Below are 16,227 nucleotides of genomic sequence, written 5' to 3'. Positions count from 1 at the left end.
GAAAATAATATTTAAAAGAACGATGTAAAAAGCATCCTGTTTACAGTTATTTTATTTTTAAATTCTTGTAATTTTTCACAATTTCTTTTTCTAAGTTTTTCGCATAATTGCTTTTTTCAAAGTTAAGGAAAGTGGCTAAAGTTAAGATTTGTGAAGACTTAAAAAATAAAATTATTAACAATTTTAAAGCTGGTTTAAAACAGAAAAGTATCTGTGACAAATATTCAATAAATAAATAAATCAGCAGTTTTAAAAATTATAAAGAAATTTCGTGAGACCGGTTCTGTAAAAACTCAACATTTAGGTGGAAGACCTCGCAAGACTACTCCTAGACAAGATAATTTAATAGCGAGAGAGTTGAAGAAATTCCCAAGAATAACTCCTCGAGAGGTTGTTAATAGCCTACAATTAGAAATAAGTACCCGAACAGTTAGTCGCAGGGCAAATGAGGCTGGTCTTGGTTGCTATCGTCCTGTGAAAAAACCACTCATTTCTAAAAAGAACCGTTCTGCTCGTCTACAATTTGCCAGGGATCATTTAAACTGGTTGATACAGAAATGGAATACTGTCCTCTTTTCCGACGAATCCAAATACAATTTAAGAGGCAGTGATGGGAGAACATTTTTAAGACGACCAAAGGAAAAAGATTAGATCCAAAGTACACAAATAAGACTGTAAAGTTTGGCGGTGGCAATATTATGGTATGGGGATGTTTTTCAGGGCAAGGTATGGGCCCAATTCATATTATAACAGATACCATGACAGGTATAGGATACAGAACCATATTAAACGATGTTATGTATCCATACGCTGAGGAAAATATGCCCCTAGTTTGGAGATTCCAACACGACAACGACCCGAAACACACCTCTAGTGTTGTAACCAAGCGGTTACAATTCAACGAGGTAAGTGTTTTGAAGTGGCCTGCCCAATCGCCAGATCTCAATCCCATAGAAAATCTATGGGAAATTGTAGATCGTAAAATAAGGACCCAAAATTACACCAGGAAGGAAGATTTATCGGAGGCGGTTATAATGGAATAACAAAATATTTCAAAGGAGACCATTGACTCTTTAATTGGTTCAATGCATCGTCGATGTGTAGCAGTTATAAAAAATAAGGGATACCCAACAAAATATTGAGTTATTGCAAAGTTTAGACCATATTTGTTAAAATAATACCTAAGTTTCCATTGTTTTGTGAATGCCGTCATAAAGAAATCTTTTAATTTTGTTTTCTCATTTTTAGAATTTAATTAATTATGTCCTTTGTTTTTTTTGTTAAATTAAGTTAATAAAAGTATACAAATAAAATACTACAAAAATGTTGAAATTTTTTAAAAAATTATTTCAGATTTTAGGCCACTAATGAAATATTTGGAAAAGTTTCCATTGTTTTATCAATCACTGTATATTCTGTAAATATATGTATACAAAAACTAAAAAAAATGAATAGAAAATATACATTCGGTTGCAATAAACAATGTGACGGTAACGTCTCCTCTTTTAATAAATAAAAAAACATTTCCATAGTGATCAGCACATAGTTGGAACAATGTGGCACTTTTGTGGTACCCGCCACTTTCCATTTCCATTATTTATTTTACTGGATTTAAATTGAAAAAACCAGTGGAACACTATAAAACTTGCAAACTTTCAGTTTAATATTTGTTAAAATAAAAAACCAAATAATAATCAGCTGTGTTCGTAACTCAACACACTATTGTTTATGTTTCATTGTTGCCTGACATTCAAGGCGAATTTATATCTTTAATTCGCTTTGTCTGACTTTCTCATTGACATATTTAATGAGACCTATACAAAAGATTAATGACGTATAGAGGGCAGTGGCGTTTCATGATGAAATAAAAGTGATCAATCACAATAACCAACCTTACAAAAATCATGTAATGACCTACAAGTGTTCTTGAAACAATAGGAAATGAAAAACCAAAGGGGAGGTGGGGAATGAGCGTTAACCTAGGCTTCAACACGCACTTTACAAGTTTGCAATAATCATTACAAGGTTAAGTAGCAAAGTGCGTGGTGTTTGCCCAAGTGTTTGCTAAAGTGTTTGCCCAAGTTCTTAAAAAAAAAAAAAAACACAAGTGTATAAAGATTTAAAAATAATTTTTCTTGAGTTAGTTATCTTATAACACTTAAATTTCTACCCTAATCGAAAGTTAAAAGAAAAAAAAACAAGTAATTTAGACATACTATTATAGTATATTTAACAAGATTGAACAAGGTAAGAACAAAATTTAAAGATTCTCAAATAATTTCAAATGATTCTGTGTTTTGTGAAGTGTACTAGTTACAATCATATACAATGTAACAAGCATTTTCTTTAATCATAATTATTTCAATAATTATATATTAATTATTATGTTGTTACTTTGCATATGATCAAATATTCTAATCAAAACAAAAAAATAAAATACATAGTGAATAATCTTGTGTTTCCTAAAAAAGGTAGTAATCAATGACCCCGAGCCACATAGAGTTGAAGCCCAAAAATATTAGCGTAGCAAAGACAACAACACATAAAGGAGCTTTTTATGAATTCGCCATAAGCACAGACAGACGACACAAAATAAATCCAAGGCTGGGAATACTGTTTTTTTATCTTGGTTATACACAAATCGACAAACGAAGAAGAACTGGGTAAGCGCATAAAAAATTGACCGTTACACGAAACCGCTGACATTGTAACGACCTAATTGACCTTGAATGTCATATTTGATGACCGTCTATAACGTGATCAATAACTGTTATGTATTTACTGTATTTTATGTAAATGTTTAATTGTTATATGTAGTGTATTTTAAAAGAATTCCAAAAAAAAAAATATATAAAACTAAATACTTAACCTTATTTACAAACCAAATAACAATATTTATTAATATATTCATTATAATTAAATTATCTTCCTAATAAACATAAAAAAAAAAATAAGAAATATTTCAAAAATATAAAAATATTAAATCTTATGTATATATATATGAATATCTAGATATTTGTACAAAAATATATCGACATACATATACATATCATATAACAAACTTAATGTAATACGTTATATATTCATATTTATCAAATTATTTTTATTTTTCACTATATAGATCTAATAATAACTGTAACTAAATTAATTCGTGAATTGTAATGATAAAATTAACAAAATTTGAGATATTTTTCTAATTAAATAAATAACAAAAGAACAAAATTTTTTTTTTACACGAATTAGTTTAGTTGAGTTGAAGATACTTAATTATTTTTAATAACCTAAATCTAAATATATTATAAAATTCAATATTCTAAGAAAATTTCAAATAAAATTACAAATATTTCAATAGATTTAAATATGCTATTAAAATATTTGATATAATGTTTAAATATTAATATACTTAATAATAAATAAATAACTAGTCTAAATAAATAACTAAATAGCTAAATAACTTAATAACTAAATTAATAAATAATTATATAATTATATAACTAAATAACAAAATAACTAAATAAATAACTTAATAAATACGTGAATAAATAAATAACTATAACTAAATAAATACATAAATCAATAAATACATAAACAAATAAATTATAACTCATAATACATAAAACTAAATAAACAAAATCTTAATAACTACATTTATAAATAATAATACCAGATAAATAAATAAAACTAAATCACTAAATAAATTACCTGAATTAAACTAAATCTAAAATATTAATAAAATATCTAAAAACCATAATGATAATATAAATCATAAACAAATCTTAACTAAACTAGATCTCATATTTATCTGATAATAATTTTTTTATATAAATATAAAATCATAAATTTTTCTTGATTACATTTAAATAATGAAATTATAAACTTATATTAATTTACATATAAATTTATATTTAAAAAAATTGTTAATATTATTAGTATATTTATATTATAATGTCTGTATTATCTTGATAATTTGTATATTATTATTTTGTTCATATGATTACTTTTGTAAATTGATAATTTTTGTTAAGATTTATCTTTTTGTTTAAATAAATCAATGTTTATATTTAAGATTAATATTTGAAATTTCATGCATATTATTTAACCATGCAAGGCTAAAGGAAAAGAGGTAATGGTGTGAATCGTGGTGAATGGTAAGTTTGATATAGGGGTTCCTAGAATTTTTAATACGGGTGAACAGGAGCCAAGGATGACTGCAAAATGTCATACCAGGGGAGGGCAACCCGTGAAGGTCACAACACCTGTTCCTTCAAAGACTCATAAGATCAGTCCAACGCATAGATTGCCTGTCATTGCTGTCATTTGTCCGTCCGACTAAAAGAATTTCATTTCCTTAGTGTACTCGAGAGTGTTTATTTTTAATTGATTCAACCTGGCACGAACAATTTAAATGTGGCCAAACCGTTGTGGAAAGAACCTACCCAATCCGGCGAGCTAGCGTCGTGCAACCACCAGCGTGCCATCTCCACACGAAGTAAAGGTTTGTCACATTTTGGCGCCCAACGTGGGGCATTTTTTTAAAAAAAAATGCCATACTACACAATATATTAATGTTTATTAAATTAACGCAAGTCCCGGAAGGTGTCATATTATAACACCATGCCTGTGTTGCGGCGTTTATTTTGTAAGCATTAACATATTGAGGAGCTAATCAATTCAATTCTAAATGTTTTTTTTAAGAGTAAGTCATAAACCATACGACTAAATGTCTTGAGTTTATTTGCGACTCTAATAAATTCATTTTGATGAGATTTGAAAAGTTCTCTTTTTGTTGTATTGTCCTGTGAAAGTTGTTTATTTCTATTTATGACAGCAAAACCTAATAAGAAAACAACACTCATTATCTTTTCAATCTATGTAAACAAAATTTATTTAATTTTCCAAAGGAAAATCCCAATAAAATTTCTATTTTTTTTAAATTAAACAGTTAAACATTTAACTTATGATTAATTTCATATTATTTAAAAATGTTCTTAAAACTGAAATAATAATTTAAAAATAAACTGATCCCAAGAGTCACCAAACATAAAAAAACTACCAGCATCATCATCATCGATTCACATCAACCAACCTGAAATTAAGAAAAAAGAAGAAAATTATTTATTTATAAACAATAACTCATTCTAAACTAATTATTAAACATAAAAAAAAAACTAACACATTATTTTTTCTATTACTTTTTCTAAAACGTTTATTGTTATTTTGTTGATTTTGTTCTGTAGTTATTTGTTTTGTTTGGTGTTTAACATAACTAAAACGAAAAACTTAAACATTACGAAATTTGACTGAAAAACGATTGCTACAGATAATTTATCTAGTTTTCTTTCTAAACCTAAATATTCTCTTAATAAGAATTAATTAAATTATTCTTATATAACATTTATAAACTTTTCCAATTATAATTTTATTCCTTTTCATATATTTATAATCAAACTTTTTGTTTCACACTTGGTTCTTAAGTCTTTTGTTTCTTTTGTTTATTTACTAAAACAAAAAAATGTTTAGCAAAACAATATTTTTCTTTTTGATTTTTTTTACTGCACTTTTATATAAAATAGTTTTGTTAGAATCTATAGGAACTTAGTTTTTAGATTTTTCTAGAATTTTTGCAAGACTTTTAGACTTTTTCGGTTTTCGTAAATTGAGTAAAATTTTCCTGAGTTTAGTACCTATTAATTCAATATGGAACAAGGCAGAATTTTGAGACCTAAGGGTAAAAAATCAAACGCGGGAGGTAATCCAACAGCAACAACAACAACAGCAACAACAACAACTACTAATGCTATACCGTCATTAATGTCACTGGCATTTCCGCAAATTCCCGTCACTGGACATCAAATTACAACGTCACCTGGAACTGATAACACCATAACGTCACCACAATATGTTAGCGTCGCAGCTCAAGAGATTCGGCAGCAATTTAATACGAACCAAACGGAACGAAATTTAAGACTCAACCAGAATATCGATGATGCAAACGAAACGGTTATTAACAATGATGGTCTGACTTTAAGAGACTATGTTAGTGCATCGATCGGCGCATCTCAAGCACAGGTTTTAGGACAAATAACCGATACTTTACACCAGCTTGTACCTCGTATTGTTCAGGACGTAATAAGGGCCGAAAGAAATATGTCTTTTTGTACACTAAATGATTCAAATTCACAACCGCCGCCAAGACCTTTCTGCAATTCGCAATCAAGACCATTTGAGGTAAGAGACCAACGACAACAAACTTTCCCTAATGTTAACATGTACCCTAATCCAAGAATGACAGCACCAATCGAATTGGAAAAGTGGGGTATAAAGTTTGATGGCAGCAAGAAATCTTTCACAGTGGAGGATTTTGTATTCAGAGTCGAATCACTGCAAGTGGACTATAATTGTCCGATGGCAACTCTCCTGAAAGGATTCCATCACCTTTTGACCGGTAATGCATACGAATGGTTTTGGACTTTTCGTCGTGAAAACCCTTTTTGTGAGTGGGCTCAACTCAAACATCATTTGATCAAAAAATTCAGACGGTTTGAAAGTGATTCTGAGATTCAGAGATGTATAATGGAGCGCAGGCAACATCCCTCCGAATCTTCAGAAGCTTTTATTGGTGAGATTATTGCTTTGAAAAACCAGCTCAGCCGTGGAGTAAGAGAAGATGAACTTGTCCGAATTGTTAAAGACAATTTAAAAGACGGAATATACCAACTTATTTATCCAATTCCCATTAATAGCTTCGACCATTTACTGGAAGAGTGCAGGCGTGCTGAACGTAACATAAGCAAAAGGAATAACCATAGGCAGTACAACACTCGCAGAGTAAATGAGCTTGAGTTCAATGAAGTCCAACCAAATACGGAATTTGACATAGAGGCATTGAGAATGAATATACCACCAGCCAGACAGTTAATTTGTTGGAACTGTAAGACCCCCGGACACTCATTTGTAGAATGCGAATCTGAGCAACGTAACCTCTTTTGCTACAAATGTGGGTTCGAAAATGTCATCACACCCAAATGCCCGAAATGCTCGGGAAACAAATAGGCGAACATGGTGAGGACTGGTGCGGCATGTTCGGAACCAAACCAGTAAAAATCATTCCAAAAACCACTACAACACAAATACCATCAACAGATTACAAAAACGTTCATGAAACAGAAAAATACATGCCAACATCGATACACAAACTAACCGAAACCGACAAATCTAAAACAAATAGCACAAATACAAAACCAAACTACTTATTGTCCTACGAAGCACGTCTGGAGAATTATAATAAGACGCGAGATAGAATATTTAAGGATTTTGAATATAAAACAAGCAAGAAGATCGAGAAAACACGTGAGAGGTATATAAAAAGAAAGTTTGAGAGAAAAGAAATTGCGACAACATCACTAGAATCCGATATTGACATCAGACCGTATATGGATGTAGTGATAAATGGTGTATCTCTCAAAGGCTTAATGGATAGTGGAGCCTCTATTAGCTGCTTAGGCAAAAATTGCTTGGAAAATGTGAGAAAAATGAAATGCAAAATCTTAGATTTTAAATCATCCATTAAAACAGCAGATGGTACAGATCACAGTATAGTAGGTAAAGTTAAAGTTACTGTAGGATTCGGTTCAGCAAATAAAAACGTCATTTTGTATTTAATTCCTAACCTGAAACAAGAGCTCATATTAGGTTACGATTTTTGGCAACATATTGGCATAAAAATTTGTTTAGCAAGTCCCACAATTGAGGAAATCAAAATAGAACCATTAAACAATGATAAGGTACACACATTGTCAGCCCAAGAATCAAAAATTTTAGAGCAAGTGAAGTTGTCATTTAAATGTTACACGAAATACGGCTTAGGAAAAACTACACTGGAAACGCACATCATAGACACTGGAGAAGCTCAACCTAAAAAGATGCGTTATTACCCCGTGAGTCCAGCTGTACAAAAACTCACTTACGCGGAGCTAGATCGGATGCTAGAGCTTGATGTTATAGAAATCGCAAAACAAGCAGACTGGAACAACAGAACCACATTGGTGATTAAGCCCAACAAAAATCGTTTGTGTTTAGACGCACGAGAACTTAATAAAGTGACCAAGAAGGACGCTTATCCCCTTCCAAATATTGATGGATTGTTAGCTAGACTCGGGGATACACATTATATATCGGCCATCGACTTAAAGGATGCATTTTGGCAGATCCCGTTGGAGGAATCTAGCAGAGCAAAGACAGCTTTTACTGTCCAAGGTAGACCACATTACCAGTTCAAGGTAATGCCTTTCGGCTTGTGCAACGCCGCACAACGCCTTTGTCGCCTTATGGACAAGGTAATACCGTCAGAGCTAAAAGATAGAATATTTGTTTACCTTGATGATCTCCTAGTGGTTTCGCCCAACTTTAAAGAACACATGGAGATGCTTAAAATAGTAGGAGAAAAGTTATCTGCGGCTAGTCTAACCATAAATATGGAAAAATCCAAGTTCTGTCACAAGGAACTCAAATATTTAGGCTACATAGTCGGCGGAGGCAAGTTGAAACCCGATCATGGTAAAATTGAGGCCATTATGAACATGAGCCCACCTAAGAACCCTAAAGAAGTCCGAAGATTCTTAGGAACCGTAGGCTGGTATCGTCGATTTCTGCATGATTTTTCTACAATCACTGCTCCATTGACCGACACCCTCAAAAAATCAGCAAAATTCATTCTAACACCCGAAGCGTTAAAGTCGTTCGAGGAACTAAAACAACGTTTGGTATCTAGTCCCATTCTTTCTAGTCCAGATTTTAACAAACACTTTTTCATTCAATGCGACGCATCAAATGTCGGAGTAGGAGCTGTGCTTTTCCAGAAAGATGAAGATGGTGGTGAACACCCAATAGAGTATTTCTCTAGAAAACTCAACACAGCCCAAAAAAATTACTCGACAACTGAAAAAGAGTGCCTTGCAGTTGTATTAGCGATCGAGAAATTTAGGCAGTATGTCGAATTAATGGACTTTACTGTGATCACAGACCATTCGAGCCTCAAATGGCTAATGAAACAACAAGACCTGAATGGAAGACTAGCCAGATGGAGTCTCAAACTACAGGGATTTAAGTTCGATATTGAACACAGAAAAGGAAATAAAAATATTGTGCCCGATATGCTATCTAGATTGGAAGTAGAAGAAGTAACGGTAGGACAAATTGGTTTAATTGATTTTAACTCTGAAGAATTTAAAAATCCTGATTACTTATCTCTAATAGAAACCGTAGAACAAAACGTTGATAGATTACCAGATATAAAAATAAAAGATAATGTGGTATACAAAAAAGTAAAGTTTAATAGAGATGAAGAAAACGAGGAAAATTGTTGGAAAGTATGGTTGCCTGATACGTTAACAACAAACATATTAAAAAAGTCACACATAGACAACACTTCACATGGGGGTGTGGCCAAAACATTGTACAACATCAGAGAATATTTCTATTGGCCATCAATGGTTAAAGATGTGCACAATCTTGTTAAGTCTTGTGAAATGTGCAAAGAAATCAAGCACCCAAAACAAATTCTAAGACCTAAAATGGGAAAGGAAGTAATGACACAAAGACCATTCCAAAAAATTTATATTGACTTCCTTGGCCCATACCCAAGAAGCAAATCTGGGAATACCTTCATTTTCATTGTTTTAGACCATAAAACAAAATTTGTACTGCTAAAAGCTTTGCCTAAAGCTTCAACTAAAGCAGTGAATAAGTTTTTAGCTGAAGAAATTTTTTATAAGTTTGGCGTTCCAGAGCAAGTACATTCTGATAATGGTAAACAATTTACCTCTAGTGCTTTTCAAGAATTATTGGAAACGTTTGGTGTAAAGCATATTAGAAGTCCCATATACTCTCCGCAAGCTAACGCTAGCGAAAGAGTCAACCAATCTATCATCAGTGGCATTAGAAGCTTTTTACAAAGTGACCAATCCAGATGGGATGAGAATCTTAGTAAAATCGAACTCTCGTTACGATCAACGATACATGCGTCCACAGGAGTTACCCCTTATTTTGCCCTAACTGGCTACAATATGGTTACCCACGCCGACGCCTATGAAATCCTAAGGAAACTAAATTCGATTGAAGATGGTGAAACACTGATATTGCCTAAACCAGACCAGATCAAAATCATACACAACAAAATAAAAGATAATGTGCACAAAGCTTATGAACGGAACGTGAGATCCTATAACAAAAGGAGTAAGGACACTTCATTTAAAGAGGGACAGGAGGTTTACCGCAAAAATTTTGTACAAAGTAACTTTGCAAAAGGGATAAATGCAAAACTCTGTAAACCATGGTTAAAATGCCGAATAAGAAGAAAAGTTGGAGCAAGTCAATATGAGATAGAGAATTTGAAAGGACAACTTATCGGAGTTATACATGCGCAACATTTAAAGCAGTAGTGGCAGTAATTTAAAGGCAATATAATAGAATTATAGGCAACAAGCCTAAGAACGTTTTACAACAATTTAAGAAAAAGGAAAAGAAAACTAAAGGTTTTTAAATATAGTTTTTTTCGTCAAATACATTTCTCATAATACTGAATATATTTTTTCTGACCTGTCTTACAACATCAAAAAAAACCATATTAACAAGTATTAGTTTTGATTTGGTGAGAAAATTCTTAGGTATTTATTCGAGTTAGCCAAATAAAATGCCTCACATGATACTACCTAAACAACCAAATACCAATTTATTAGCTAAATTAATTAAAAGAAAAAATTATCTTCTACTATTAAATAAATGAATATATAAATGTATAGGGTATAAACACAAAATTTACGACAGCTATGTTTAATAACTCTTATTGCCAATCTCACTATTTCATGATAATGATCAATAAAAATATTTCTTGTAAAATTCTATCAAACACACAAAATCGAATATTCTAAAACTTAGAAGACCGTATAAGTGTTTGTATGATTGCAATCAAATTATAACTAAATCATTAAAAATATCAGTATTCATTCCATAAAACCAATATTTTAACTTTATCCTCAATTTTGCGTTATCAAAATAGAATTCACTCAATCTTTGAATAATACAATTTTTCGTTAATTCAAATCTAAGATAAATTGAATTAAAATATGTTTTTATTCATCTGTTACTTGTTCTTAAATATTTGAAGCATTATTCATAAACAATTTTTGAATTTTAATAACGTTTTAAAATCAAATTCTGTATGGAAATTTTGTTTTAAAACATATTTTACATCTATAATTTGTTTATGAATGTAGGGATTGCAAAATGAATGAAAAATACATTATTTCCTTTGTTATTTGGTAATTGAATTAAATTAACGAAAAATCGTACAATTCGAGAAATACAATACAAATAATTAGACTACATTAAACACCCTAACGAAATGGTTAAACAATCACAATTAACATACATAATTTAAAGCTTTATAAATTTAAACATTATTTATGATTTTTTTTTGGTTTAAAATTTACTTACCATTTCATTAAATTGCCAGTGGATTCCATAATGATAAATCGTACGTACGCATCTGTACAGAAATGGTAGATACCTGTGAAAGAATTTCAGAAATGAATGAGTATGAAAATTTGAAAAGGAAAAGTAAAATAATATTTTAATTTGTCACGATACTCTAAGTAGGCCTCAATCAAGCTTTCGTCACAAACCAAGCAGTCAGTAGAAGATATGGCAAACATCTATTAACATTAGAATGATTTAGGTATGAGGGACAAATAAAAATCGATTAACTTTTATAAGACTTACCATAAATGTTACTCAACTTCTTCCATATTCTATTATAAACTCAATAGAAAATCAAAATATTCTTTCTTTAGTTCAATAACACTGCAATTACATAAAATATACACTTTAATTGATCAAATTAACTAAAATTTAAAAGTCACTTTTATACTCATCATCTGCTGTTAGCCTTTTGTTTATGTTTTTTGTTGACGACCTTGAAATATCATAAACATATACATTTCATGTTAAAAAGCTTTTCAAGTTCAAGGTATCATTCTAGTTTAACTTTTTTAGTTTAATTTTTTTTTTACATGATGTATAATTATGGAACACCAAGACGTTCCCGAACTTAGTCTAGTTCCCAACTTTTGTTTCTCCACAGGCTTCGAAACAAAAGCAGGCTTTGTGACGGTAACGTCTCCTCTTTTAATAAATAAAAAAACATTTCCATAGTGATCAGCACATAGTTGGAACAATGTGGCACTTTTGTGGTACCCGCCACTTTCCATTTCCATTATTTATTTTACTGGATTTAAATTGAAAAAACCAGTGGAACACTATAAAACTTGCAAACTTTCAGTTTAATATTTGTTAAAATAAAAAACCAAATAATAATCAGCTGTGTTCGTAACTCAACACACTATTGTTTATGTTTCATTGTTGCCTGACATTCAAGGCGAATTTATATCTTTAATTCGCTTTGTCTGACTTTCTCATTGACATATTTAATGAGACCTATACAAAAGATTAATGACGTATAGAGGGCAGTGGCGTTTCATGATGAAATAAAAGTGATCAATCACAATAACCAACCTTACAAAAATCATGTAATGACCTACAAGTGTTCTTGAAACAATAGGAAATGAAAAACCAAAGGGGAGGTGGGGAATGAGCGTTAACCTAGGCTTCAACACGCACTTTACAAGTTTGCAATAATCATTACAAGGTTAAGTAGCAAAGTGCGTGGTGTTTGCCCAAGTGTTTGCTAAAGTGTTTGCCCAAGTTCTTAAAAAAAAAAAAAAACACAAGTGTATAAAGATTTAAAAATAATTTTTCTTGAGTTAGTTATCTTATAACACTTAAATTTCTACCCTAATCGAAAGTTAAAAGAAAAAAAAACAAGTAATTTAGACATACTATTATAGTATATTTAACAAGATTGAACAAGGTAAGAACAAAATTTAAAGATTCTCAAATAATTTCAAATGATTCTGTGTTTTGTGAAGTGTACTAGTTACAATCATATACAATGTAACAAGCATTTTCTTTAATCATAATTATTTCAATAATTATATATTAATTATTATGTTGTTACTTTGCATATGATCAAATATTCTAATCAAAACAAAAAAATAAAATACATAGTGAATAATCTTGTGTTTCCTAAAAAAGGTAGTAATCAATGACCCCGAGCCACATAGAGTTGAAGCCCAAAAATATTAGCGTAGCAAAGACAACAACACATAAAGGAGCTTTTTATGAATTCGCCATAAGCACAGACAGACGACACAAAATAAATCCAAGGCTGGGAATACTGTTTTTTTATCTTGGTTATACACAAATCGACAAACGAAGAAGAACTGGGTAAGCGCATAAAAAATTGACCGTTACACGAAACCGCTGACATTGTAACGACCTAATTGACCTTGAATGTCATATTTGATGACCGTCTATAACGTGATCAATAACTGTTATGTATTTACTGTATTTTATGTAAATGTTTAATTGTTATATGTAGTGTATTTTAAAAGAATTCCAAAAAAAAAAATATATAAAACTAAATACTTAACCTTATTTACAAACCAAATAACAATATTTATTAATATATTCATTATAATTAAATTATCTTCCTAATAAACATAAAAAAAAAAATAAGAAATATTTCAAAAATATAAAAATATTAAATCTTATGTATATATATATGAATATCTAGATATTTGTACAAAAATATATCGACATACATATACATATCATATAACAAACTTAATGTAATACGTTATATATTCATATTTATCAAATTATTTTTATTTTTCACTATATAGATCTAATAATAACTGTAACTAAATTAATTCGTGAATTGTAATGATAAAATTAACAAAATTTGAGATATTTTTCTAATTAAATAAATAACAAAAGAACAAAATTTTTTTTTTACACGAATTAGTTTAGTTGAGTTGAAGATACTTAATTATTTTTAATAACCTAAATCTAAATATATTATAAAATTCAATATTCTAAGAAAATTTCAAATAAAATTACAAATATTTCAATAGATTTAAATATGCTATTAAAATATTTGATATAATGTTTAAATATTAATATACTTAATAATAAATAAATAACTAGTCTAAATAAATAACTAAATAGCTAAATAACTTAATAACTAAATTAATAAATAATTATATAATTATATAACTAAATAACAAAATAACTAAATAAATAACTTAATAAATACGTGAATAAATAAATAACTATAACTAAATAAATACATAAATCAATAAATACATAAACAAATAAATTATAACTCATAATACATAAAACTAAATAAACAAAATCTTAATAACTACATTTATAAATAATAATACCAGATAAATAAATAAAACTAAATCACTAAATAAATTACCTGAATTAAACTAAATCTAAAATATTAATAAAATATCTAAAAACCATAATGATAATATAAATCATAAACAAATCTTAACTAAACTAGATCTCATATTTATCTGATAATAATTTTTTTATATAAATATAAAATCATAAATTTTTCTTGATTACATTTAAATAATGAAATTATAAACTTATATTAATTTACATATAAATTTATATTTAAAAAAATTGTTAATATTATTAGTATATTTATATTATAATGTCTGTATTATCTTGATAATTTGTATATTATTATTTTGTTCATATGATTACTTTTGTAAATTGATAATTTTTGTTAAGATTTATCTTTTTGTTTAAATAAATCAATGTTTATATTTAAGATTAATATTTGAAATTTCATGCATATTATTTAACCATGCAAGGCTAAAGGAAAAGAGGTAATGGTGTGAATCGTGGTGAATGGTAAGTTTGATATAGGGGTTCCTAGAATTTTTAATACGGGTGAACAGGAGCCAAGGATGACTGCAAAATGTCATACCAGGGGAGGGCAACCCGTGAAGGTCACAACACCTGTTCCTTCAAAGACTCATAAGATCAGTCCAACGCATAGATTGCCTGTCATTGCTGTCATTTGTCCGTCCGACTAAAAGAATTTCATTTCCTTAGTGTACTCGAGAGTGTTTATTTTTAATTGATTCAACCTGGCACGAACAATTTAAATGTGGCCAAACCGTTGTGGAAAGAACCTACCCAATCCGGCGAGCTAGCGTCGTGCAACCACCAGCGTGCCATCTCCACACGAAGTAAAGGTTTGTCACAACAATTTAGGAATAGCAAAAAAACAATCAGAGTCAAATTCATTTCATACTACAAGCTAATTGGGAGTCTTGTTTTCGCCACAATTTTAGTCTAAAACATACCTAAAACATTAAAAAATTAAATATAATCAGTTGAACTATTATTTTTGTCTTAAAAATGTTGTATTTAATATGATCTAAATACTTTCACATAGTAACATTTTATTATTTTCTTCTATTCAAATCAACATGGAAAAAAGTTTCAAGGGTTTTTGTTTTTTCAGTCGTGGTAGCAATTCTCGTGGAATTGCCCATATAGGGTTACAGAATTTACCCGTTTTTAAAAACCTTCGAATTTCCATGCCTACTAAGTGGATATACAAAGGGAGAGGGAACCAATAGTTCAAATTTCATTACCCTTTGCCGTTGGGCTGGGCGAAGTTTAATCAGTCATTCACTCAGTAACGTTTAGTGTTTATAAACCGGTTAACCGAAAAACAGGTTTTTCTTCGAAATCTCGGTTTTTTGCGAACCGGTTAATTTAAAATGTTGATTTTCGGTTAACCGGTTTATCAGGTTTTTATCACTCGGTTAACCGGTTTTTAAAATTTGGGACTGAAATTAATAAATCTCACGTTTTTGTGCATTTTTAATATTCATTGTATACACATTATTGGTCTGATTTGAAACCTAAACTGCTGATTCACAATACAAACCTCTTTATATTAATATTTTTAAGAATTACAATGATTCTAAATAGTAGAGGACGATGAGTTTACTTAAAAACTTTTTCAGAATAAATTTCACATAATGAAACTATTAAAAATTAACATTAAATTCCGTATAATTCTATAAGTTTAGGCTAAATCTTACTAATGATTCATTAAAAACTTAGTACATACCTTCTTTCAATAAATTTGACTTCATTAGTGTGTTTTGTTCTTAAAATTGTAATTTACATATTAATCGTTTCGTTAGCTTTTCAGAAATATTACAGGAGAGACAAAAAACGTTCTAAAATCCATTATTTGAAATGTTTATGAAATCTGATAATGGAGTTTTTTTA

General features: G+C 29.6%; 1 long non-coding RNA gene across 2 annotated transcripts; it reads right to left on the bottom strand.

The window, feature by feature from the left end:
• Window positions 1-4,855: 4,855 nt before the first annotated feature.
• LOC135955301 (uncharacterized) lies at window positions 4,856-12,342 on the bottom strand. Of its 2 annotated transcripts, XR_010576292.1 has the most exons (4): window positions 11,927-12,342; window positions 11,779-11,859; window positions 11,494-11,711; window positions 4,856-5,086 (listed from the first exon to the last, which is right to left on the bottom strand). It is a non-coding gene; the product is annotated as an uncharacterized LOC135955301 (long non-coding RNA). The 2 variants fall into 2 exon arrangements; XR_010576291.1 differs by having other exon boundaries at window positions 11,779-12,342.
• Window positions 12,343-16,227: the final 3,885 nt, after the last annotated feature.

This window comes from Calliphora vicina, chromosome 3, assembly GCF_958450345.1.
Source record: "Calliphora vicina chromosome 3, idCalVici1.1, whole genome shotgun sequence".
In the NCBI taxonomy this organism is placed as follows: domain Eukaryota; kingdom Metazoa; phylum Arthropoda; class Insecta; order Diptera; family Calliphoridae; genus Calliphora; species Calliphora vicina.
Note: the sequence above shows the minus strand (reverse complement) of the source record. Positions and strands in the feature narration are given on the sequence as shown.